Source organism: Calliphora vicina, chromosome 4 (genome assembly GCF_958450345.1).
Source record: "Calliphora vicina chromosome 4, idCalVici1.1, whole genome shotgun sequence".
Lineage (NCBI taxonomy): Eukaryota > Metazoa > Arthropoda > Insecta > Diptera > Calliphoridae > Calliphora > Calliphora vicina.
In genome coordinates, this window is record NC_088783.1 from 58949080 (window position 1) to 58975780 (window position 26701).

At 28.3% G+C, this 26701-nt stretch overlaps 1 protein-coding gene and 1 long non-coding RNA gene across 3 annotated transcripts in view; both read left to right on the plus strand.

The window, feature by feature from the left end:
* LOC135958942 (uncharacterized) overlaps positions 1 to 26701 on the plus strand; it is a 625963-nt gene that overhangs the window by 448094 nt on the left and 151168 nt on the right. The gene's annotated exons all lie outside the window — the stretch shown is intronic.
* LOC135958943 (uncharacterized) overlaps positions 1 to 26701 on the plus strand; it is a 131041-nt gene that overhangs the window by 29018 nt on the left and 75322 nt on the right. The window contains exon 3 of one of the 2 annotated variants that reach the window (XR_010576480.1): positions 22265 to 22422. The exons of the other annotated variant lie outside the window; for it this stretch is intronic. This is a non-coding gene — a long non-coding RNA (uncharacterized LOC135958943). Of the gene's footprint in view, positions 1 to 22264; positions 22423 to 26701 lie in introns of those variants that run through there. 2 annotated transcript variants of the gene reach the window in all.

Below are 26701 nucleotides of genomic sequence, written 5' to 3' on the forward strand. Positions count from 1 at the left end.
GTACTAAAACTATTTTTTTTACTGAAACTATGACGATTTGTTAAACCTGTTGAATTGTTAAACTAACTGACTTATATAAACTGTGTTTAAAAATACTGATAATTCAAAAACTTTCGTTTTTTCGTAACTACTGCTGTTTCAAACCTGTCTTTTTAAGAACATTTATAATTGATGTCGCCGTGTTAACCCAAATTTTAGGCTGGTCTTGCTTTGTTTTTTATTAATTATGGTTTTTAGACAGGTTTCTTTTGTTAAGCAGGCAGGCAGCCATCCACACAGTCCATCAATGTCTACTAAAATTACACCCGCTTTAGCCAAACATAAAACCACATCACAGGAAAATCATGGCCACAAAAGATGCCATAAAGATAAATATTTTGAACATTAATTTCAATCTTATTTCAAAAATAATTTATAATTTCTTAAAGACACAGAGAAATTTACAGAATTTTTTATTTTTTTTTTTGTTTTTTCGAAAAGAACTTTAAACTCAAGAAACATAATTTAAAAGAAAGTAATTTAAAACGTGTGGGAATGAAGAAAAAACTTAAGAATTAAAAGATTTGAAACTAAAGATTAAGATAAAACAACTACTCAGAACAGTAAAGAATTGAAAACATTTTAAAATTGATTATTAATGTCCAAAAATTTGTAATGAAACATCAGTTAATAATATTTATCAAACTTAAATGATTCATCAGAAATTATTAATCATTAAATTTGTTAACGATTTCTTTGTGATATTTACAAAAATTATTAATTTTTTTGTGGATTTCAAAGTTTATTCAACTTTTTTTTTAGATTCTTCACCTATTTATTTTGATTTTTTGTTATAAAATTTATTACTTTTTTAATTATATTAATTAATTGTTTATGATTTAAGGTGTTTATCTCAATTTAAAAACATTTTAAATTTAATTTCAATTTAAGCATAGACCATTAACGGTTATTTAATATAAAATTGTTGCTTAAAAACCGTTATTATATTTCTATTTCTAAATTGATTTATGGCCTTTTGGGAAATTTCATTTCAATCTAAGATTTTTTTCAAGTCTTTTTTTATCTATCTTCCTCTTCCTTTCTGTGTTCATTTGAAATGATGTTTAAATGTCTACTATTAAGGTTTCCTAGTAGTTTATAGTTGTTGTCTTTTGTTTTATTTTTCTTTGGTGGATTTAATCAATTGTTTAAACAAATAGCCTTGAACTTTTTTTAGATACACAATGGAAAATATTTAAATAATTGGCGACTTAATATTTATTTTCATTCATAGGTTTTGTTTTGAAAAGAGACTTTGAAGATTGTTGGTCATTTAGGAAGTGCTTTAAAAGCGGATATGAAATATTTTTAAAAATTTTAAGTCTCAAACCTAATTCAAACAAAGCACATTTGAAATGTTTCTCAAAATTGTGAGTGAAATTGAGGGCTTCAATAGTTGATATCGTGACATCTGATTCTCAAACCTAATTCTAACAAAGGCAGAGGGGGTTTGAGTTTCAAAATTTGAATTGAATTTGAGGTAAACTTGTTAATAAATGTTATTTTCAAACCTTTCTCAAGTTTAACTATCACTTCAATTTAGTGCTAACATTTCGGCTTTGTACTAAAATTAATTAAATCAGTACTAACCGAGCAAACACAATGTCGAAAGCTATAATGACTTTAACGTTTGATATCAAACTTGATTTTCAAACATGATTCAAACCTAGACAGAGATTTTTAAGTTCAAAATTTGCATACAATTTGAGGTTAAAAGTGTTATTTTCATTCATATCATTCACAAACTAAACACATCTTTGATTAATGCTCGAAAAATGTTTGAAAAATTACGTTTTCTCAAATAATTCTCAATTTGAAAACCAACCTGAGTTAGTTGAGTTAGTACTAAAATATTTGTATTCAACATATGTTCCACACTTGAAATTCATTTGAGAATTAGTTGCGAAGAAAGGCATATCTCAAAATGATAAACAATTCTTAAATTATTTTAAATTCGTTAGCAATCACTTGACATTTGAGAAATAGATTGCTTTCAAATAATTCTCAATTTGAATTGAAACCTCCGGCTTTGCTGAGTTAGTATTAAAATACCTTTTTAACTAAATTTAGTTTCCACACTTGAAATATAATTGAGAATTTTGTACCAAAATTTAAATTCATTACAAAATTTATAATTTTGTACCAAGATTTATAATTTTTTACCAAAGTTACAATTTAGTACCAAAATGAAGATTTTTGTACCAAATGTACAATTTTGTACCAAATTTAAATTTCTACCAAATTTACAATTTAGTACAAAAGTACAATTTTCAACCAAAATTAAAATTTTTTACCAAAGTTACAATTTCGTACCAAAAGTACAATTTTGTCCCAAATTTACAATTTACTACCAAAAATACAATTTTGAACGAAAATTACAATTTTGTACCAAAATTACAATTTAGTACCAAAATTACAATTTTGTACCAAATTTAAAATTTTGTACCAAATTTACAACTTAGTACCAAAAGTACAATTTTGTACCAAATTTACAATTTAGTACCAAATTTACAATTTAGTACCAAAAGTACAATTTTGTACCAAAAGCACAACCAAAATTACAAATTTGAACCAAAATTACAAATTTGTACCAAAATTACAATTTTGAACGAAAATTAAAATTTAGTACCATAGTTACAATTTAGTACCAAAAGTACAATTTTGTACCATATTTAGAATTTAGTACCAAAGTTACAATTTTGTACCAAAAGTACAATTTTGTACCAAAGTTACAATTTAGTACCAAAGTTACAATTTTGTATCAAAATTAAAATTTAGTACCAAACTTACAATTTAGTACCAAAAGTACAATTTAGTACCAAAAGTACAATTTTGTACCAAAATTACAATTTAGCACCAAATTTACAATTTTGTACCAAAATTACAAATTTGTACCAAAATTACAAATTTGTACCAAAATTACAATTTTGTACCAAAATTACAATTTTGAACGAAAATTAAAATTTAGTACCATAGTTACAATTTAGTACCAAAATTAGAATTTTGTACCAAAAGTACAATTTTGTACCAAAATTACAATTTAGTGCTAAATTACAATTTTAACCCAAATTACAATTGAGACTATTAGAATTTAGTATTTACTAAAATTACAATAAGGTTCCAAATTTCAATTTAGTACCAAAATCACATTTTAGTAACAAAATTACAATTAAGTTCCAAATTTCAATTTAGTACCTAAATGAAGATTTTTGTACCAAAAGTACAATTTTGTTCCAAATTTCAATTTACTACCAAAATTCCTATTTTGTGCAAAAAATCCAATTTTGTATCAAAATTCCTAATTTGTAACAAAATTCCTATGTTTTATCAAAATTACTTTTTTTTTAACAAAATTCCTCTTTTGTACCAAAATTCCTTTTTTTTAACAAAAATTACAATTTTGTACCAAAACTGCAATTTAGCACAAAAACTACAATTCACTACTGAATTTTAAAATTTCCCTTAAAATTATTTTGTTTTTAAAATTAGGCCTATAACAAAAATATGTAGGTGTTTTCATTATGACACTTGTCGTGTCACATAATTGTCACCGTTAACAATTTTTAATTAACTTTGTATTATTTAAATATTTTCTTTAAATTGAAATAAAAATTAATAAACATTTTACATTTTTCCACTGCATTATTAAGTTAATGACATTGTTGTCAGCAATCTAATGACAAGAAACAATATTAATAATATAAATTTTAAATAACTTTTCAATAAATATAGGCAGGTACCAGTTCTATTAACATATTCTCTTTTTTCTTAGTTGTTTGTAATAAATATTAAATCTCCAAACACAAAAATTCTCATTAAATATGTAAATTATTTAGGGTTTAAAAACCTAAATCTTTAACACACCCCTGGAAATCAACACAATGAATGGTTCGTTCACAAACATTTTAACATATTAATTAATAATTAAATAAATTTTATTGAAAAAAATATATATATTTTGTTTACAAAATAAAGAGAATTATAAAAATAGTATGAGAAAAATAGTTGTATTGAAAATAATTTTAGAATTTGAAAAAAAAATAGAAAAAAAAAATGAATACAAAAGTCAGACACGCATGAATATAAATACAGATTTAAATGACAACTGACGCTTTTAAAGTTCAAGGTTTATCATTGAAACAAATTTTGAAACAATTATTAATGAAATATTAAATAAACAATAGAACCAAAAAATAATTTATGCTTAACATATAAAGATTATCTGTTGGAATTGGAAAAAAACGTGACGCAATATTTGTAATGACATGTGATTAAAATTTAATTGGGGGAATTTTTATTTTCATATTTTATATAGATTATTAAAAATTTAAAAGGTTTTAAATTTAAATTTTTAATTTTTTTTTCTCATGGCGCCTATTTTTTTTAATTGATACATTATATAAATTAAATTTTGTTAAAATATGTGGCAACTTTAAAGATTTTTATTTATTTTATGTTCTAAAAAAAATGTGCTTTGCAAACTAAACAAAAACTCTGCTAAACCAGTTTTCTTCTAACAATATACGAATTATACAGCTTAATTCTAAATTCTTTACACACAAAATTTTTGCTCTAAATAACTTCACAACATCACACAGCCAGTAGAAAAATGCTAAAGAATTAAAGAAAAAACAATAAAAAAATACACAACAAAAAAAGCATACACTTAATCAATGAAGTAGAACAACATACACACGCCCTTCTCTATAACCTACACTCAACTCAAAAAGTAAAATTACTTTATGTGAATACAAAGAACAAGCATGTAATACTAAATGATTACATTTCGTAACACAAACACACACACTCACTCAAACACAAACAAAATCGTTAATACACGAATTACGCACTCGTGAAAACAGTTATGCACTCGCATATGCAACACACACCTACATGAACATGCATGCATTTGTTTGAATGAATGTATGTATGTACTCGCATATTAGTTTAATACAGAGAGTTTTTTTTTGTTATTTTGGTGGGAGCACAATAAATAAATCCGTTACTTTAACAACAAGTACAACAACACACATTGAACTTTAACTTTAAGGGGGGCCAACATAAAAAAACATATAAAAATGACAACAATGTTTTTTTTTTTTGTAGTTTATTGTCAATATGTATGAGATATGAGTCAAGTTTGTTGAAATGTATTAAAAGGGGGGACCAGGGAATTGTTCAGAAGCAAAGTAATGACAACAAAGAGCACGTTACATGAAATGTTAGAATAAAATGTTGCTCTTTTCTTCTTTCTGCTGCTGCTGCTGCCTTCTTTGTTTCCTTATTTATATGCATTGCTACGCATGATATAATTTACAAAATACTAATAAAATAACAACGAAAAAAGTACAAATAACGAAAAGAAAAAAAAAAATACGACAAAAATTAAATAAAAATAAATACAAATTACCGGCTGTAAAATTAAATATAATAAAAATAAATGATACAAAAACAACAAAAAAATCGAGTAAACAACACAATGTAAAATAAAATGAAAGCAGTGATGCCAAATAAAAATTTTAGCTACTAAACGAGGTAAAATTGTTTTGTCTGCTAGTTATTGGGTGTATGACGTAAAAATGCGGAATTTACAATAGAAGGCATATCTTTTAAACGCGGTTTTTGTTTTTAATAACTCATATGTCATTTTAAAGGGTACATATCTGTCATTTATTGCTCACCAAATCTTCTGGTTAATGTGATCCATCGGTTTCAACGTGCGAGCTATGGTTTCAGCGGTTCAAAAGTGGTGATTTTGACACGGAAGACAAAATCGCCCAGTCCAGACCAAGAATTGGAGCCATTACTCCATGAAAATTGTTGCCACTCTCAACAAAAGCTTGCAAAATCATTGGGAGCTACTCAATCAGCAATTTCAAAACGTTTGCGAGCAGCACGATTCATCCAAATGCAAGGAAATTGGGAACCATACGAATTGAAGCCGAGAGACCGATTTTGCATGTTCGAAATGAAGCTTGAACGCTGTAAAAGAGAATAATTTTTGCACCGAATTATTACTGGCGATGAAATATTGATCCATTACAATAACCCGAAGCGTAAGAGATCGTATGTGAAGCCCGGCCAACCAGCCGAATCGACACCAAAGCCACATATCCATGGCGCTAAGATTATGCTCTGTATTTGGTGGGATCAAAATGGTTCCTATCTATTATGAGCTGCTGAATTCTGACCAGATCATCACAGGAAACCCGTACCGAACGCAACTGATTCGTTTAAAGCGAGAATTGGCCGAACGCCCAGACATGAAACCATAATATTCCATCATGACAACGTTCGGCCACATGTTGCAATACCTATTTAAAACTATTTAGAATGCAGTGGTTGGGAAGTTATGCCTCATATAGTCCAAACCGTGCCCCATCAGACTGCTATTTGTTTCGATCGATGCAGAAAAGTTCTCTCTCGAATACGCTTCACTTCAGAACAGAGTATCCGATATTGGACTCAAAAGATGAGCAGTTCCTTTGGCTCGGAATCCATGTTGCTAGAATGATGGGAGAAGGTCATAGCTAACAATGGCCAATATTTTGAATAATTTTTGCCAACAATCAATGTAAAACGAGTTGGCTTAGGGTAATTCAACATTAAATATTTCACAAGGGAACAAGGCGTTTTCATTGTTGAAGAATATTTCAAAACTAATGAAAGTTTGACGGCCACAGTTCGAAAATTACGTACAAAATACATATGTCAGAAATATTGATTTAATTTTGTCAACTGTGAAGATAAAAATTGAACAATTTAGGGAGATTAGATCAATTGCTGATACAAAACACGCTGGTCCTCCAATAATAAGCCGTTCAAATGTCAATATCGAAGCAATAAGTGCTGGTTTACACACGTCTAATTTACTTGAGTCTGGAGTTTACAGAGGAGAGGGGAGGAAAAAGTGAACCGTCTTTCCAATCTCCTCTCTCAAATCTCCGCTGGTGTGAACCAGCACTAAATAAGAGTTTTAGTGAAAGTCCTGGAACCTCCTGGACAATCAAGAATGGCTAATTTCAAGAAACTCTGCAGCTTATACTCACTGAATAACTGCGTATCCATGCTTTCATAGTTCAATTGAAGAAATGAATCATGGTGATCATACAAAGCGAAGAAAATTCGTTGATCGGATTATTGAACATCAACAAGTGGATGCTGATTTTTAAAGCAAAATCATAGCCATGATCGTCGTGCCGCAATTGGAGTTCAATGAACCCACATGTGGCTTAGTTTAGGTTCCATTGGCAGCCACTCGCTAAGCTGCTCACTTGGGTCCATTTAAAACTGATCCCATTGTAATACCAGAAAAGGTATCGATCGTCTCCTCATCCATCATCGCACCCCTTTTGGCCAATTCGTCTGCTATAGAATTACCCTGATTTCCATCTCGTGTAAGTGTTAGCCTATAATGTCTCGTTATCTCATTTAGGTATACCCGGAATTCCTCTGTTAACCTAGATGAGGTGAAGACACCCGTAAATATACATACATCTTCAGATATTCGATAATACCGTACCTGATGAGCAGTGCAGAAGTTAGGTAGCCTGGAGTAGGATTTGGCCCATAATTCTCAGTAAAGAAACCTCCACCGGCCCTATTACGCCTTCTTTTTTGGAGCCGACGACATGTAATGTTGTGACATCTTCAGGGTGGTATAGCCCGCGCAGCTATATATCCCTGTTCGGGATTATAATACGGAAATGCATGCCAATAAATAGTTTGGCGTTGCAGTATCGTGACTTTGGTGTATCAGACACTGTATAGAGATGATTGGAAAATATCAGATATTATGACCTTTGACCTGCACCATTGTGCACATGGTTTTGCTAACATTTAAGTCCTTATTTATAATGCCAGTATGAAGATAAATCTTTGAAACATTTGAGGCCCCAAAAAGTACCTAAATACTTAGCGAAAAGTACCTAATAGGGCAACACTGCCTAGAATCCAACAAATACACTGCCTAGTTGAAAAAATAAGCAACGAGCTGTAGAACCGAGCACACAACAATAAAAAGACCTGTCAGTTAAACTGACATTTAATCTAAATTTATATTGACATTTCTATTTTTTTCCTCTTTAAGCAAACAAACACACATACACACACATAAATACTCTTACATATGACTTTATATATTTATAAATTGTAGAAAAAGTAAAGTAAAGCTAAAGTGAAATGTTAATGTATGCAAGTGTATCTCGTAGATGTTTGTTTGAGTGCGATTGAAATACAGACATACTATACATATGTATGTAGTTTGAGTGTGATGAGTGGAGTGTTGGTTGTGATATAAACAATTTTTGTTCTGTTTGCCTAACCAGCAAAACACGCATATATGTATGAACGAACGAGCTTGTCTGTCGATCTATGTAGGTATGTATGTACTTTGACATGTAAGAACGAAATTTATCCATGAGTAATTCGTCAATTCTGGGTAATGATGATTTGGCAGGGAATTTTTTGTTTGTTGTATGTATGAAATAAACCTCTCCTGCTGGTGGAAGCAGCTATTTAAAGGTGTTGAATGTCAGTTGACTCCTTTCAAAATTTAAACAAGCTGCGTCATTTAGTTTGACATACATTGCTAGCAGACTAACTACTGCGAGACTTGAGGAGAAATCATCACTTAAACCACCCAGCAGTTAAGCAAGTAGTCAATGTATCCATTAAAGACAGTAATTGTCCCAAATGTCATCACTTGGCTGACTCCAATTTATATATTTTGGTCATTTGACACGTATGTGTTCTCTGTAGTGCAGAGAGAAGGCAATTGGTTAATTTATACATCCCAGGTAATCTAGCGTGAAGACAAATTGACACTTAAGAGTCTCTAAGTAATCTGGAGTGTAGTCACTTTAAACGTTTTGTGAGTAATTCGTACAAATTGGTTTTAAAGTTTCAAACTTTTTTATACTGCACTTTATTTTACTTTCGATCAGCTATCAGAAAGTCTCATTGTAATCAAAAAGGATCAATTGACCCCCTGCTTAGGACATGCACGTGTTAAAATAACTAGTCACTTGGCTATTGAAGTAACTAGTTTCCACCCTAAATAATGGGTAAAATCACTAGTTTGGGACTGTCTCCTAGAACGGCTGGGCTTTGCTTGATACAATACTATGGGAACTCTGCACCATCAATTTCATTGTGTCCGTAAAAGCACGGAAGTTGCCGAACGTTCTGGATGTCCAGTTGAAATCTCTATACTCGAAACAATTAAACAAAATCACGATATGATGTTGGCTGATCGGAGATTGAAAGGAGGTTTCCTGAATTTCATTGTGGCCGTAAAAGCACGGAAGTTGCCGAACGTTCTGGATGCCCAGTTGAAGTCTCTACACCCGAAACAATTGAACAAAATCACGATGTTGGTGTTGGCCGAGTGGAGATTGAAAATGCGAGAGATTGAGGAAGCCATAGGCAGCTCACATGTCTCAGTGGTTTCAATTTTGAATGAACACTTGGGTATGAGGAAGCTTTCCGCAAGATGGGTGCCACGTTTGCTCACAATCCGGTGCACAAAAGAGTACTCACATGTGCAGTTTCCATGGCAAAAATCCATGAATTAGAATGTGAAATGCTCGCTCTTCCACCCTATTCTCCGGAAAGAGATTTGACACACAAAAAAACATATTTTGATGAGGAATTAGTATCGAATCAGATTCTAATTCACATCATCCGATCATAATTCTGCCATCAAGTGTTTATTTTCTGAATTCCCTTCTTTGTTTATCCTTTTTGTTGATTATTTTAAACGATTTCCTTCCTTTAAACAGCAGTGAGTTTCTGTAACGTCAATTTTGTTGGCAACATGTTACACATTTTAAATTCCTAGTGAAGCAGAAAATTTCTTTATACAATCGTCTACTTTTTATTTGGCATTAAAGAGTTTTTTCTTCATACGTTTTTTTTCCCTGCTTATGTAAAATTCTTTGCAATTACTTTGGCTGTTGTTGCAGACAAAAAGAAGTGAGAAGTTTTCAAAAGGAAACTGTGAACATTTTCATGGGTGTAAAAGACTTGAAATTGTTGTGACAACGGAAGTTAGTTTTTTTTTTGGTTTCGCTTTGTAGAATATTTGTGTTTATTTCATTTAATTTAAACATCCTACACTCACGCTTCTTCATTAAGAATTTTAAATAAAAATATTTACACGTCCGTTGTTGTCTTCTGCTGCAGTCTGTTTTTTTGTTTCGATTTTGTATTTATATTCCTGGAGATTAAAAGGCTTTAAAGGAAAAGCTGCTCTATTCCTTTAGTAGGAAAGAATAAGGCAGCTGCCTAAAATTTTAAACGATTAAGGAATAAAGGCCATTTGTATTCCTGGATATTAAAAGGCGTTAAGTTTGGCAATTTTACAATTTTTTGTCCTCTAGTAACGAAGAATAGGGCAGCTGCCCAAACGTACCTTAACTTCGTAAGGATGAATCCAATAACTTTTACAATTAATTGCTGTACATTTCTAATTTAAATCTTTTTTTTTTTAATTCTCCAAAGTAAATACAATAATTTACTAAAAAAAACACAATTTCATTTTATAAATCCTTTTATTCGTTTCTTATTCCTCTTAAATCCTTTGAGATTTTTTGCTGTTTGATTGCTGCAGTCAGTTTTTTTTGTGGCATTTTATTTGTTTCTAAACTTTTTTTTTTTGGTAACCAAGATAAACTGTACTGTAACTGTACTTTAAACCAGTCGTCTGCTTTTGTTTAGATTTTAAATAAATAAATGAATACAAAATTAAATAAAAGATATGAATATTATGATGATGATGATGATTGTATGTACGTTTAAAGCTTTTTATTCCATTTATTGTGGGGAAAACAAATAACTGGAATAAGTAGAGAATAAATAAAGTAACCTGAGACTTTAAATAAAATTTATAACAATTCTGCAAATAAACAAACAAGCAAGATCGGGCACAAGCAAATTAAAGATTAAAGAGTTTTGACTTTTGTTAAATGATCACAAATTTAGAAAGAGTTTCAAAGAGGGGTCTTAATTTTGGTTTAACTAACAAAAAAATTTCCCAGAATTTAATATTTAAGATAGAAATTACGGGGTTCTTCTTCAGATTGTAATTCCAACTTAGGCAGAAAGAACTCCCGAGATCGAGCAACTGTAACAGTTACTGCTTGACCAGTCTAATTTCCGAAGAAGTATTTTTATATTGTTACGAAATTGTACTTGAATTCAAATATAACGATTTTAACGGCTGATTTAAAAGTAGCATAATGCTTTCAAATAGCAGTGCTGTAATAGCAAACTCTAACATATCTGTGGGCATTATTAACATTGAATAAAAGCTTTCAGTTGACCATTGATCGTAAGTATGGCAACGCTGTTTGCTGCGACCGTATATTCGAATTCGAATATTCAGTTAAAGAACATTGTAGAAAGTACACCACAGATGGCGTATGTATTAGAAAGCTCTAGACAGTTAAACAGCAATCTAGAGTGCAGATGGCAGTGTTATAAATAGTGGCAGAGGTTGCAGTCGTTAGTCAGTTTATCAGAGACGCTTTTCGAATAAACATCAACTGAGTGCCTTAAAGTGTGCTGTGTTTTTCAAGTGAATTCGTGTACATTATAAAGTGTGTCTGTATTTCTGCGAATTTATAAACGTGTATAAAAAAACATTGAGTGACTATTTAATTATGTTGTTGTACACTTTTCAAATAAAGAGTTGTTACACTTTTCAAACTACTAAACGGCTTTTATTTGCAATCAAATGTATCCGGTTTGTTTAAAGGAAATAAACCAACGTTTTGAAAAGGTTGAAACGTAACAATATTTTGACTATCACATGTGGGTTCGGCTATTTTAATGATTAACGCAGCCATCCAGGTGAAAATGTTCTGCATCGTTTAGGATGATTTTTATCGAAAAATCGGCATCCACTTGTTGGTAATCAATTATCCATTCAATGAACTCTTTTCACTACGAATGTGCATTAGGATGTTTAAGTTCATATGTAAATTGATCTTTGTAGACATGGAGACGCAGACCTTGAAATTCCCACGAAGCCGAATTGATGTTTTTAGGATTTTGTTCAACATATATTTCAAACGGATAACAATCTTGAAGCGATGCAAGGACTTGAATGTTTTCTGTGACTTTGGCTTCGTCATAGCTATAAAGGAATTTCCAAATAAAGATTACTCACCTGTTGTCATGTGAACCCATTCCGATTCTCAAGACATGTATGAATTTCGCTATCAACTAGAACGATTTTCTCTTTGTGTATGGAGAGAGATTTATCTGTGGACAAACGGCGCTTATCGATCTGTCATCCTCGACTGAAACCAAAGGTTTGGAGGGTCAAACCCGATAAAACAAAACTTCTATTATTCACCAGAAGATATAAAGTCAAACACTTTACTCTATTCGCAAGATATGGATGAATTTCGCTCTTGTTCAGTTCGATCACTCTTTGATTATGGTATGAGCTTCATCTGTGGACTTATTGATCTTTCCTCCTAGGCTGAAGTCAAATGTTTGGGTGTCAACCCGGATAAAACGGAACTTCTATTAAAGAACACACTGGATAGACTCAATGCTTGCTTCGCATTCCATAGGTAAGATTTGGAGATTGCGACCGAACGTGTTGAATTAGATCTACAGATATATTGTGAGACCTTATGGTTGCACTATATGGTGGGAGGCAACTAGAACCAGAGTGTAACAGAAATACACTGACTAAGGTTCTAGATGTAACTCGATTGACACTACCGCAGCCAAAAGGAGCAGACCACAGTTGGCCATGAATAACATTCAGTATTTACTGCTCATTGAATGGGAATGGCGACAATAGCTTTATAGCTTTTATGAGTCGACTCTACTGAGGCCGTGGAAATCTAGTTATCTCGTACTACAAACAAATGGAAATAAACTTCGATAGGACAGCGATGTTAGCGAGCTCTATAAAGTTTGATGGGCCTCCTCAGTATACGACTGTGTTGTCATCCTAAGTTTTCCTCCAGACTAATCGGTCGTGGATTGGAAAGATTGGACTGTGGTTCAGTCTAAAGTCCTGTTCAGAAACTCGACTGGAAAACAATTTTGAACTTTTGTATGAAAAACACTCAGTGTTCAAATAGAGTGGATTAAGCCATGTCCGTCTGTCTGTTGAAATCAATTTTCTGAAGACCCCAGATAACTTCGGGATCCAAATCTTCAATAATTCTGTCAGACGTGCTTTCGAGAAGTTTCCTATTTAAAATCAGCAAAATCGATCCACAAATGGCTGAGATATAAGGAAAAAACCAGGACAACCTCGATTTTTGACCTATATCTGAATTACTAAGTCATTAATATAGAAAAATGGACATCTAATGATAGATATTTCAAAGACCTTTGCAACGACGTATACAATACCATAGTAAGTTGGACCTACAATGGGTCAAAATCGGGAAAACATATTTTTTAAACCGAATTTTTTTTTTCACAAAAAAAAAAATAATTTTAAATTTAAAAAACTAATTAAAATAAAAAAATCAACTTTGGAAAAAAAAAAATTTTGTTTACCTAAAAATATTTAAAAATTTTATTTTGAAGTATAATTTGGTGAAGGGTATATAAGATTCGGCACAGCCAAATATAGCTCTCTTCGTGGTCGTGGAAATTATGATCATATTATCTGAAAGTGCCAGGGAACTAAACCCAAACGAAAATGTACTGCTTTGATTTGTCAGTGATATGACTGACACCTTTTCACTAGTGAAGTAACTAATGCATTTAAAAAAGTTAATAAAAAATTGTCAGTATTCTTGTATATATCATAATTTTTCAATATTTCTGTTAAATTTGCCCTTTACTGTTTGAAATTCTTTCCTGACAAGATGCAAATATCCATATATTTTTTCCATTTATCTTTTGTTCACAACATTTTTTCTTCTACCTGCCTTTTAATCACAAGACTTACTGACTACTATGAATATTAATTTTACTTTTTCCTTTAAAAGTCAATAATACTTTTTTGCTTGTTAAACTTAAACATGAGTCATAGAGATAGAGAAGATTAAAAGGAAAGAAAGATAGAATGAAATAAATTCATAAACAAACTTGCAGAAAGGAAATCTGCTTGGAAATTTAGCAATAATCATTCAAAAGACACATTTTTCAAAATAAAAATTGTTAAACATGAAATTTCTAACTAAAGTGGTAATCTTTTTTAATTGTAATACAATAACCTGCACCCCTCGTTTTACATTGTATTTATTTGTTTATTTATTACAAATACCATTTATAATTATAATTTTATTTCCATATGTTCTCAGAATTTCTAATGTTTTTTTTTTTAAGATTAATTACCCCAACAAAAGTAAACTTTGTTCTGTGGACTTATCTCCTCACTCACATACAAATTATTAACCAGCTAGACATTTAATACACAGCCATAGCAACTTTAGATTATGATTATATTTCTATACACAAGTGTCTTTTCAAATTATTTATTCAACAGATTATATGATTTTTTAATTACTTATATAGTATTTGTAGGGAAAAGTTGTAGCTACTTTTTTTTTTTGGTATGATCATTTGTTTAATAAAGTAATTTATTACAAGAATTAAAGCAATTTCTAAATAAATATGGTTATAAAATTTTTAATAGGACAGTAATTTCAAAGTAATTTAAGGTATTATTAAGCTTAGAGGGCTTATTTTTAAGTTTATGAACTTTTGAATTGATTTATATGAATAATTTTTGTTTTTTTTAAGTGAACTGAATTTATAACTTCCTAAAATTAGGAAACAATTACTTATTATAAGTTTTTTGTATAATACTGATATAAATTTTAAGTTTTTTAACACTTTCATACATTTTCCTTGTGGACATATTTTTGCATAAAAAAGCATATTTCTTAAAATTGTTCTTTTTTCATATTTTCTGGATTTCTTTTGATAAGAAAATCTTTTAGCACAATTTCTTAGTATTTCTGTTAGCATATTTTAAAATAAAAATCAATATTTGGTCAATAAAATGCATATTTTCTTAAATTTGCACTTTTTAATCAGCTGCATTATTAAACTGCATATTTTGTTAATTTAAAAACATTTATTTTATTATAGAGTTTTTGTAAAGAAAATTTAAATTTCTATGTTTTTTTATAACCAAACTTTAATTTTTGAGTTTGCATATTTTTGCATATAAAAGCATATTTTCTTAAAAGTTAAAATTTCAGATTTTTTCTTTAAATTTCCATTGCAAATTGTAATATAAACACGTTTAAATACAATAATTATATTTTTGTGTCAGCATATTTTGGCATAAAATTGCATATTTTTTTAAAACATAAAATTTGTTTTTCTAATTTAAATTTTTTTATAAATTTAATAGATTTTTGTATAATACAGTTGATATTTGTAAGTTTTTAAACATTTTCATTCATTTTCCTGAAGAGCATATTTTTTGCATAAAAAAGCATATTTCTTTAAATTGTTCTTTTCACATTTATAGGGATTCTCTTTCATAAGTAACTATTTATTAGTATCTCTGTTAGCATATTCTAAATATTTTGGCATATAAATGCATATTTTTTTAAATTTTCACTTTTTAATCCAAAAAAAGCTTACTATTGCTTTAAACAGCTTATTTTCTTTTTATTGCTTAATTTAAAAACCTTTATTTTATGTTTTTACAAAAAAAAATTTGCAATTTCTATGGTTTTTATAAAAAAAACTTACATTTTTGAATTTGCATATTTTTGCATAAAAAAGCTTATTTTCTAAAAAGTTAAAATTTCAGGTTTTTTCTCTAAATTTTCTTGGCAAATTGTTTTATAAACATGTTTAAACATAATTATTATGTTTTTGTGTCGGCATATTTTGGCATAAAATTGCATATTTTTTTAAAACATAAAATTTGTTTTCTAATTTAATTTTTTTTTTATTAATTTTATGTATTTTTCGTACAATACAGTTGATATTTGTAAGTTTTTAAACATTTTTGTTAATTTTCCTCGAGAGCATATTTTTGCATAAAAAAGCTTATTTCTTTAAATTGTTCTTTTCACATTTATAGGGATTCTCTTTCATAAGTAACTATTTATTAGTATCTCTGTTAGCATATTCTTAAATAAAAATAAATATTTTGGCATATAAATGCATATTTTTTTAAATTTTCACTTTTTAATCCAAAAAAAGCTTACTATTGCTTTAAACAGCTTATTTTCTTTTTATTGCTTAATTTAAAAACCTTTATTTTATGTTTTTATAAAGAAAATTTGCTATTTCTATGGTTTTTATAGCAAAACTTAAATTTTTTGAATTTGCATATTTTTGCATAAAAAGCATATTTTTTTAAAAGTTAAAATTTTTGAATTTTTCTCTAAATTTTCATTGCTAATTGTAATATAAACATGTTTAAACATAATTATTATGTTTTTGTGTCAGCATATTTTGGCATAAAATTGCATATTTTTTTAAAACATAAAATTTTTTTTCTAATTTATTTTTTTATAAATTTAATACATTTCTGTATAATACAGTTGATATTTGTAAATTTTTGAACGTTATCCTTCATTTTCCTGGACAGCATATTTTTTGTATAAATTGTCTTTAAATTGTTCTTTTTCACATATAGGGATATTTTCTCTCATAACTAAATTTGTTAGCACAATTTATTAGTATCTATGTTAGCATACTCTTGAATAAAAATAAATATTTTGGCATATAAATGCATATTTTTTTGAAATTTTTACTTTTTAAACCAAAAAAAGCTTATTATTGCTTTAAACAGCTTATTTTCTTTTTATAGCTTAATTTAAAAACCTTTATTGTATGCTTTTATAAAGAAAAATTGCAATTTCTATGGTTTTTATAACAAAACTTACATTTTTTGAATTTGCATATTTTTGCATAAAAAAGCTTATTTTCTAAAAAGTTAAAATTTCAGGTTTTTTCTCTAAATTTTCTTGGCAAATTGTTGTATAAACATTTTTAATCACAATTATTGAGTTTTTGTGTCACAATTATTGAGTTTTTGTGTCAGCATATTTTGGCATAAAAAAGCATATTTTTAAAAATATTAAGAAAAAATTACTTAATTTAAATTTTTTATTCATATTATAAGTTTTCCATGTAATACTGACAAAATTTTTAAGTTTTTTACCACTTTCATGCATTTAGCTTGAGGGCATATTTTTGCATAAAAAAGCATATTTCTTTAAATTTTTATTTTTTCATATTTTTAGTATTTTTTTGTACTAAGAAAAACTTTTACAGCTATCTTTTAGTATTTCTGTTGGCATAAAGATAAAATATTTGTAGCTATCTTTCATTTTTAAAGCTTTAAAGTGCTTATTTTTGCTCAAGATTTTCTACATTTCTATATTTTAGCTTATTGTACGAATTATCTAGTTTCAATGAATATATGCAGGATTAAACTTAAAATTCCTTACTGTCTCAAATTGATGGTCCTTTAAAATGCTTATTTTCTACTCAAAAATTAACTAGTCACTTTTTATGTTAATTTTCTTTTCTCTTCATTGTTTCTTTTTTTACTATCATGTAAAATTTAACTAAATAAATTAATGTCTTTATCTAAGCTTTATTTACCTAAGTACTCATACAATAAAAAATGTATTTTTAACAATGTGTAAAACTGTGATCGCTACTGTGCCACTCACTCACTTATGTTGTACAAAAAAAAAAGTGTAATCAAGCTAATGACTTGTCATAATAATAAAAGTTTTACTTTTTTCAACAAAAAACATTTTTATGGCAACAAATAAAAATTAAAGACATTTATGTCTAGTCACAATTACATTATTTTTTAGTAGAGACACAAACCCAGGGAAATTGAGGGATTTAAACCTAAAAGGCTTAAAACTCTAGGAGTAAACATAATTAGAAATTTGTCTTTTAAATATCTTCAAATTTCTATAGATTTTTATGGTGTTTAGTTCAACAAGGAGATTTAAATTTTCCTATATTAAAAAATGTTATATTAATTTAATAATTATCCCATTGTTGTTAGATTGATGAGAGTTTTTAATAAGAAATTTTAAAATGTTTTGCTTAATGCTTAAATTTACTTATTTTTACCTTTTTTTTTGCTTTATGTTCTACTTAATATACTTTGTAATAATTGCCATCCCTGCCCTCTCAATACCTTAATTATTTGCATAAATCTTCTCAGAATTATTTATTTACAACATGCTGTAACCTGATACTGTTATATTGCACTCTCTGTAAAATAAAACAACAAGCAAATCTAAGAAAGAGAGAAAGAGACTAAATTTCAAAAGAATTCATTATGACTCTTTTGTTTACATACTTTGTTTTGTTTTTACAACAACTCTTCTTCTTCATGTTTGTTTTGAATCAAGCTAAAATAAAGCAACAAATATAACAACAACTACATATACAATTACAGTTGTCATATTACAACAATATTAGCAAATAACATTAGCCAATAATAATAATAACAACAACTAGACACTAAAAATAGTAATTGCTAAATTGTAATAATGACGTTAATTTTTGCTAAAAAAAATGAACAACAACATTAGTTGTCACTAAAGAAACAAACAATTTAAGCCGCGAATTTCAAAGGTCATTAATGATAATGAACTTTTATGTTGAGCATTTTGTTTTTTTTTTAGTTTTTCTTTCAAATTTTTTTTCTTTGTTGCTTTTTATGCTTGAAAAATCAAATGAATTGAATGAATTAATAGACAAGAGAAACAACTACAACAACTATTTTAGTAAATATTTAGTTGTTGTTATTATTTTGGCTTCTCATACTAGGTAGGTACTTACTAAGTATGTGTTTCGGCTAGTGATTATTTGACGTTTATTTTCATATATCGTTGAATGTCCGTCTGTCTGTATTTGCTGCTTGTTGCTTGCTGCGGTACCTTGAATGAATATTGTGACAGACACACTGTGCTTTTGGGAGGAAGAGTCGTGACAGAAAAATGAAGGAAGGCAAAGATTTAAAAAAAATTAAGTTTCCAACAAAATTTTCTATATAGACAACTGTTATACAAATAATTATTTATATAGGAAAGTGTTATACAAACAATTTTTATATAGAAAACTGTTATACAAAATATTGTCGATATAGAAAACTGTTATACAAAAAAATTTTCGGTATAGGACCTGTTATACACCAATTTTTTTTATATATCAAACTGTTATATACAATTTTCTATAGAACAAAATTTCTATATTAGAAACTGTAAGACTCAACATTTTCTATTGGAAATACGACTTAAAAATGTGGGATTTACGATAGATGGCGCATCTTTTGAATGCGGTTTTTGTTTTCAATAACTTATGACATGTTTAAGGGTAGAACATTATAGTGTAAACAACAAAGTTTTGTTTTGCTTCCAAAATTTCGAATTTTGTGCCAACAAAGCGTCATACGCGGGAAGTTTTGCTTTACTTCTTTAATTTGGTGAATATGATTCAACGGTTTCAACGTGCGAGTGGTGGTTTATTCGGTTCAGAAGTGGTGATTTTGATACGGAAGACAGATGTCGCCCAAGTCAGCCAGACAAGTTTGAAACCATGAATTGGAGGCATTACTTTATGAAGATTGTTGTAAAACTCAACAAGAGCTAAACTCAAGCATCAGAATATGCGCCCATGAACGAAACTGTAATATTCCATTATGACAACTCTCAGCCACACGTTACAATACCTGTTAAAACTATTTAAAACAAGTTGATCACCCCGGCTTACTAATGTTAGTTCTTCAAGTTTCTCCAACCCACTCACACCAGCCTGGGGGGTTACTCTGCTGCGATGCGAAAATTAAATGCGTTAAGAATACAATTTTGTACATTAACAATGCAATTTTGTAAAGAAGCAATACTGGCAACTTGTAAATAAAAACATTTTAAACTAATTTTTTGTGCGACGCGAAAAAGCAATAAAGGGTACCAATTGTACCATTTTTCATTCGCATCGCAATAGAGAGTAACCCCCCTGTTCTTATTTATTTGCAAATAAAATATCTAAATTTGTACTGCATACTTTAGGGAGCTTTTTTATTAAAGTTGACTGGACTCACAAAAAAAATAAAAATTTCGAGTTTTACCCGAAATTTTGGAGCCAAATCGCTCCAGCCGTTCTCACGTGATGACATTACATACATGGACCATTTCATTTTTATATATATAGAATCTATTATAGATAGATATAGATAGAAGAAGTGGGCGGGAAGTTTTGTCTCACCCGCTTTATAGTACAGACCTCGCCCCGTCCGATTACTATTTGTTACGATCGATGCAGAACGATCTCTCTGGGCTTGATTCGTTCTTGGCCTCAAATGATGAGTAGTTCTTTTTGGCTCGAAATCCAGCTGTTGCCAGAATGATGGGAAAAAGTATTTTTTAGATAAAATGTTGCCAGATACTAAATTAACAACAAATCTCATTTGAAATGTACAAGTGTAAAGCAAAAGCTGCTTTAAAATAGTACAATATCCCACAGTAGTGCTTTCAAAAGATGAAATTTAAATTGTTTTGTTATGGGAATGAAGTTGGCTGCAGTTGGTTTTAATATGTGCTTAAACACAAATTGTTTATAGTTTTATAAACAAATTTTAAAAGATTTTATTTTAAACGGATTCAAAATTAAACCCTCCGGCCCCTTTTCAAACTGAAATTACTACTTGATGGTCCATGGGAAGTATACCCGCCCCCCACATGTATTCCAAAAAAAATTTTATCTAGAATCGTTTAAAAAAAATTAAAGCGATCCGACCAATAGTTTAGTTTCTATTGAGATTCAAATGTGTTTAAATCTGAAAAGTTGAAAAGGTCCCTGGGGACCTTTTTCTAACATTCATTATATATAATTAATAAATAATAATAAATCAAAACAAAACAAAAAAAACTTTAAAAAATGCGTTTTCATATAAAATTCCCTAAAGGTCCCTGTGGACCTTGTACTTCGTATAAGGGTACTCAACCGTCTGAGGGTTAAAGTGATGTAGTGTCATGTCTCTAAAATCTGATATATAATGTGTTATGATTTCGGAGTTAGGTTGGCGATAGTTTGTTTAAATTTAGAAGTTATAGCATGAAGTTAGCTGCACTTGGTTTAAGTTTTTATTAATATCTTTATTTACTATAGTTTTTTATTTAGAAATTCTAAGAGAATCCCGAAGAATTTATTCATTTTTATTTTAGCTAAAGTTTACGAAAAAAAATATTTGAGAGTTTCTTAGGTTTTCAATTTGGTTTTCATATTTTAAAAGAAAAATGTGGCCAGTCATTAAATTAACAAAGGTTACTATTTAAATGTATTAAAGTAATGCAAGTTCAGTTTTAAAAAAGCTTAAAATTTCATTGTACTGGCTTTAAAACTTGTAATTCAAAGAGATGAGGTTTTGCAGTGAAGTTGGCTGCAGTTGATTTAAATTTAAAATTTTGAATAGTTTTACAAGGAAGTTAGTTGGCTGCAGTTGTTTTACATTTCAATTTAGTTTGTTGGATTTAATAGTTTGTTAAACTTATTTTAATAATTTTTTTATTTAAAAAGAATTTATAGCTTTTTGAAACTGTAGCCATATATGTTTCAATAAATATGTTTAGTTTTTTATTGTTGTTGTCGCAGTTGTTGTACAATTAGTTGTTGTTGTTATTGTAGTAGTTAATGTAGGTTTCTTTTACATTTTTCATAAGGTGGAAAACATTATTAAAACAAATTCAGGTCAATGTTTTCTACGGTATTGATTTTTAAGAGCAATTGGTTTTTTTACATTTTTGTTGTTATTTCTTCTTTCGGTGTGACGCTATGTTTTGTTTTAAATATTATTAGATGGCAATTGTTATAAATTTTTTTAGCTAAAAATTTCAATAATTGGAATCCCAAACAACTCGGCACACATGTCTGGTTTCATATGAATTTGATTTTGTTTAAATTGTTTCAATATTTTTTTTTTAAATTTTTTGGTTAATTGAGTTTTAAATGAAACCAATTTGTTTATATTTTTAAATGTTTTGCTTTTTTTAGGGGTGGGTTGCACCTTAACTATGTTGTATACGCAGTTAAAAGAGGTGTGTTTTGAAAACTAAAACGGAAATTAAACTATTTGATTAATTTTGTTTAAACATTTTAACATATTTTTGGGGCGAGAAGGCTATACATGACCATGTAAATTTGTTTTTAATTTGATCTCTATTCTTTGCTGTTTTTTTTTATTTTGTTAAATTTCAAAGTCAATTAATTTTGTTCCATTTCATTTGTTTCTTTACAGGTAAGTTTCCTTTGGCTTGAAATAATTTTTGCCTGAATCATTATTTTAACCTGCTTTTTTTGGGCCAATAATTGTGCTTAAACTGGGTGTGTGAGTGTCTAGCTCGACTGCATGCTCATGTGGTTTGTATTTTTATATTTATTATTATTTTGGTGATTTATTTGCAAACCAAATCCTTTTAATGATTTTTTTGCAAAGAGATTTATCTTGTTGAATTATTATTTATTTCAAAAAAATACAAAATATATTTCTTTAGCTGTCTGTTTATTTAAAGTATGTGTTTCTTTTTTATAACTATATTACTTTTTCCTCATTCTTGACTTTCTTTTTTAAAATTCTTAAGAAATTTATTTGTTTGTCTTTATTATAAAAAATGCATTTATTTTCTTATACGTTTTTTATTTCTAAATGCAAAATTCACACCACAATTTATCAAATTGTCATTTGGTTTTATAAGCTTATCGCAAAGCAAAGAATACCAAGAAGAAGGGAAGGCTCTTATTTTTTCTACAACAACAACTTCTCTCTCTTCTCACATTCAAGTAATATGTGAATTCAACACACTTAAGTGAGAGAGAATTAACTTTAAAATCTCTCAAAAAAACATATTTTTTCCTTTAAAAAATTTCTATAATATTGAATAAAAATTCAATATAAAACCGGATGACTGTTTTTTTAGAATGGCAAACCCGAAACCGTTTTTTTAAAATCACACTTTTCGATTAAATCGGAAACCGACACTCTAGCAGAGATATAACAATGAAATGCTTGCTGAAATAAAATATTATTGTTCAAAAAAATATATGCTATATATTGTGGTATATAGAACTTTGGTAATTTTAGTCTGATTTCAACAAAATTTGGTGTGTTCTTTGAGTAAAGGTTAAACTTTCAAAATAATCTGAGTGAGAGTAAGTCACATCTAGCCAAAGTCGAGCATATCGGGGGTGTGTAAAACTTTTGTTTAGTTTTTTTTTTTATATTTTGAAAATCTTGTTAAACAACTAAAATATTTTATGACATTTTCTGAAAATTAAGACCTTGATAAAGTTAAATATTCTATAAATTTTTTCATGTAGCCTACCTCAAGAGCTAGACTCAAGAGCTAATTTAGTGGAAAAAGTCAAATTTTTTTCCGGTATTTTCTAAAAATAAATTTGTGTAGAACTGTTTTTTTCAATTGAACATTGTGTATAACAGATTTTTCTATAGAAAATTAGTGTATAACTGTTTTTTTCCTATAGAAAATTAGTGTATAACAGTTTTTTCTATAGAAAATTAGTGCATAACAGTTTTTTTCTATTGAAATATTTTTGTATAACAGTTTTTTTCTATTGACAATTAGTGTATAACAGTTTTTTCTATAGAAAATTTTGTGTATAACAGTTTTTCTATAGAAAATGTTGTGTATACCAGTTTTTTTATAGGCAATTTTGTGTATAACAGTTTTTTTCTATAGAACATTTTGTGTATAACAGTTTCTTCTATAGAAAATTATGTGTATAACAGTTTTTTTATAGAAAATTTTGTGTATAACGGTTTTCTCTGTATAAGTTTTGTGTATGCCAGTTTTTTTCTATAAAAATGTTGTGTATAAGAGTTTTTTCTACAAAACATTTAGTGTATAACAGTATTTTCTATGGAGAATTTTGTGTACAACAGTTTTTTCTATAGAATTTTTTCTGTGTATAACAGTTTTTTTTATAGAAAATTGTGTGTATAACAGTTTTTTCTATAGAATATTTTTAAAATAAAACTAATAAAATTAGTGTATAACAGTTTTTTTCCATAGGAAATTATTTGTATAATAGTTTTTTATAGACAATTATGTGTATAATAGAACATTATGTGTATACAATTTTTTTCTATAGAAAATTATGTGTATAACAGTTTTTTTATAGAAAATTTTGTGTATAACAGTTTTATCTATATACCTTTTGTGTATAACAGTTTTTTCTATATAAATTTTGTGTATTCCAGTTTTTTTCTATACAAAAATTTTGTGTATAACAGTTTTGTTATAGAAAATTTTGTGTATAAGAGTTTTTTCTATAGAAAATTTAGTGTATAACAGTATTTTTATAGATAATGTTGTGTATAACAGTTTTTTTCTATAGAAAATTCTGTGTACAACAGTTTTTTATATAAAATTGTGTGTATAACAGTTTTTTCTATAGAAATTTTTTTTGTAAAACACTTTTTTCTATAGCAAATTATGTGTATAACTGTTTTTTTATAGACAATTATAGGCAGTTTTTTCTATGGTAAATTAGTGTATAACAGCTTTTTCTATAGAAAATGTTGTGTATATCAGTTTTTTTATCGACAATGTTGTGTATAAGAGTTTTTCTGTAGAACATTTAGTGTATAACAGTATTTTTATAGATAATTTTGTGTATACCAGTTTTTTTCTATAGAAAATTCTGTGTACAACAGTTTTTTATAGAAAATTGTGTGTAGAACAGTTTTTTCTATAGAACATTTTTTTGTATAACAGTTTTTTCTATAGAAAATTATATGTGTAACAATTTTTTTATAGACAATTATAGACTGTTTTTTCTATCGAACATTTTGTGTATAAAAGTATTTTTTATAGATAATTTTGTGTATGACAGTTTTCTTATATAGAAAATTATGTGTATAACAGTTTATTTTATAGACAATTTTGTGTATAACAGTTTTCTCTATAGACATTTTTGGGAATAACAGTTTTTTCTATAGAAAATTTTGTGTATAACAGTTTTTTCTATGGAAACTTGTATAACAGTTTTTTTCTATATAAATTTTGTGTATAGCAGTTTTTTCTATAAAATTTTTTATTGTATAACAGTTTTGTTATAGAAAATTTTGTGTATAACAATATTTTTGATAGAAAATTTTGTGTATAACACTTTTTCTATAGAAAATTTTGTCTTCAACAGTTTTTTTCTATAGAAATTGTTGTACATAACAGATTTTTCTATAAAAATTTCTTGAATATCAGTATTTTCATTACAAAATTTTGTTTATAACAGTATTTCCTAGAGAAAAAAAAAACTATTTCTTGTTATTGTTAAGCATTCTTTACTCTCCAATTCTTTTTAAATCTGAATTCCTGTGTCTGTTTATATTTCTTTAGCAACATTTCAATCAATCTTTTGTCTAAAAGGTAAAAACACCCTAATCATCTGCTGGAATTGTTAGTATTGTTTAAACTGTAGAAAACGAAGAAGTTAAAAACAATTCTGGCAAATTGACATGCTTCAATTTTATGTTTCAGAGATATACTACGCATGAATCATCTCAGTATTTTGCACAAAAAGATGCATAAAAAGATAAACGAACTCACATTAATCATGTGGCATAAAGAATACACTGAGCGTCAAACAACAACAACACACACATATAATGGTCAGACGAGAATAGTGAGCGCCAATGCAACGCTTGTTCTAATTGTAAGAAATAAATAAGGAATGTTTTTTTTTTATGACGCGATTTTTTTTTTTATACAAGCAATTTGCAACATTTCTCTAAGATGTGTGTTGCACTGAGATGATGATGAGGATGCCCATAAGAATGAAAAAAACAACAAATTAAGCAAAATAACAAATGAGATACGAACAAAAATTAACAACAAAAAATTTATATAAAAATACACAAGCCAAAATACTTATAAAGAACCACATAGTGAGGCCAATACCAAAAAAAAAATGGTATAAAAAAAATGTTTTTTAAAAACATGAATCATTCGCCAAGTTTTAAAATAAATAAAGAAACACATGCATGTGCCACCAGATGAACAGAAAAAAACGCAAAAAAGAAACGGTGAAAAGCTTTTGAAGTGTGTTTTTTTTTTGGTTTTCTTTCATTTTCGTACTTGTTTTGTGCAAGATTTATTTAAGGATAATAAAACTGAAAAGAAATTTTATAGAAAAAAAAAAAAAAATTCTTTTTAGTTTCATACTCATTCTTACATACTACATTCACTCACCTTTAAATAAAATGTTGGGTAGCCATGTTTAAACCCAGCAAACTACACGGTTTTATAGTAAATTTAGATAAAAATTTCGAAAGAAATCTGTTTAATTTATCCCAAGTTTTTTATATTTCCGAAAGTTTCAAACATGTTCTAACATGTTTCAGTAATTTTTAATTTGTTTGTTTGCTGGGTTATTCTTAGAAAATATGATGTATAATGTTAGTGAATTTGAATTTCAGAAATTTATGTTAAATAAACATGGCCTAGTGCTTGAATAACTAGCTACCGGTTAATGTTGGTAATATTTTCTAAATGTTTTTCAACGTTACCTACTACTTGCAGCAGTAGCAGCTGAAGCAGAAGACTACAACTACTGCTACTGGAAGAGGTGGTTTGAGGTGGTGTGTTACTTGTAAAGAAAAAAAAACAATTCTTGAAAACATTTATCATCATTTGCATGCAAATGAAAAGAATAGGGG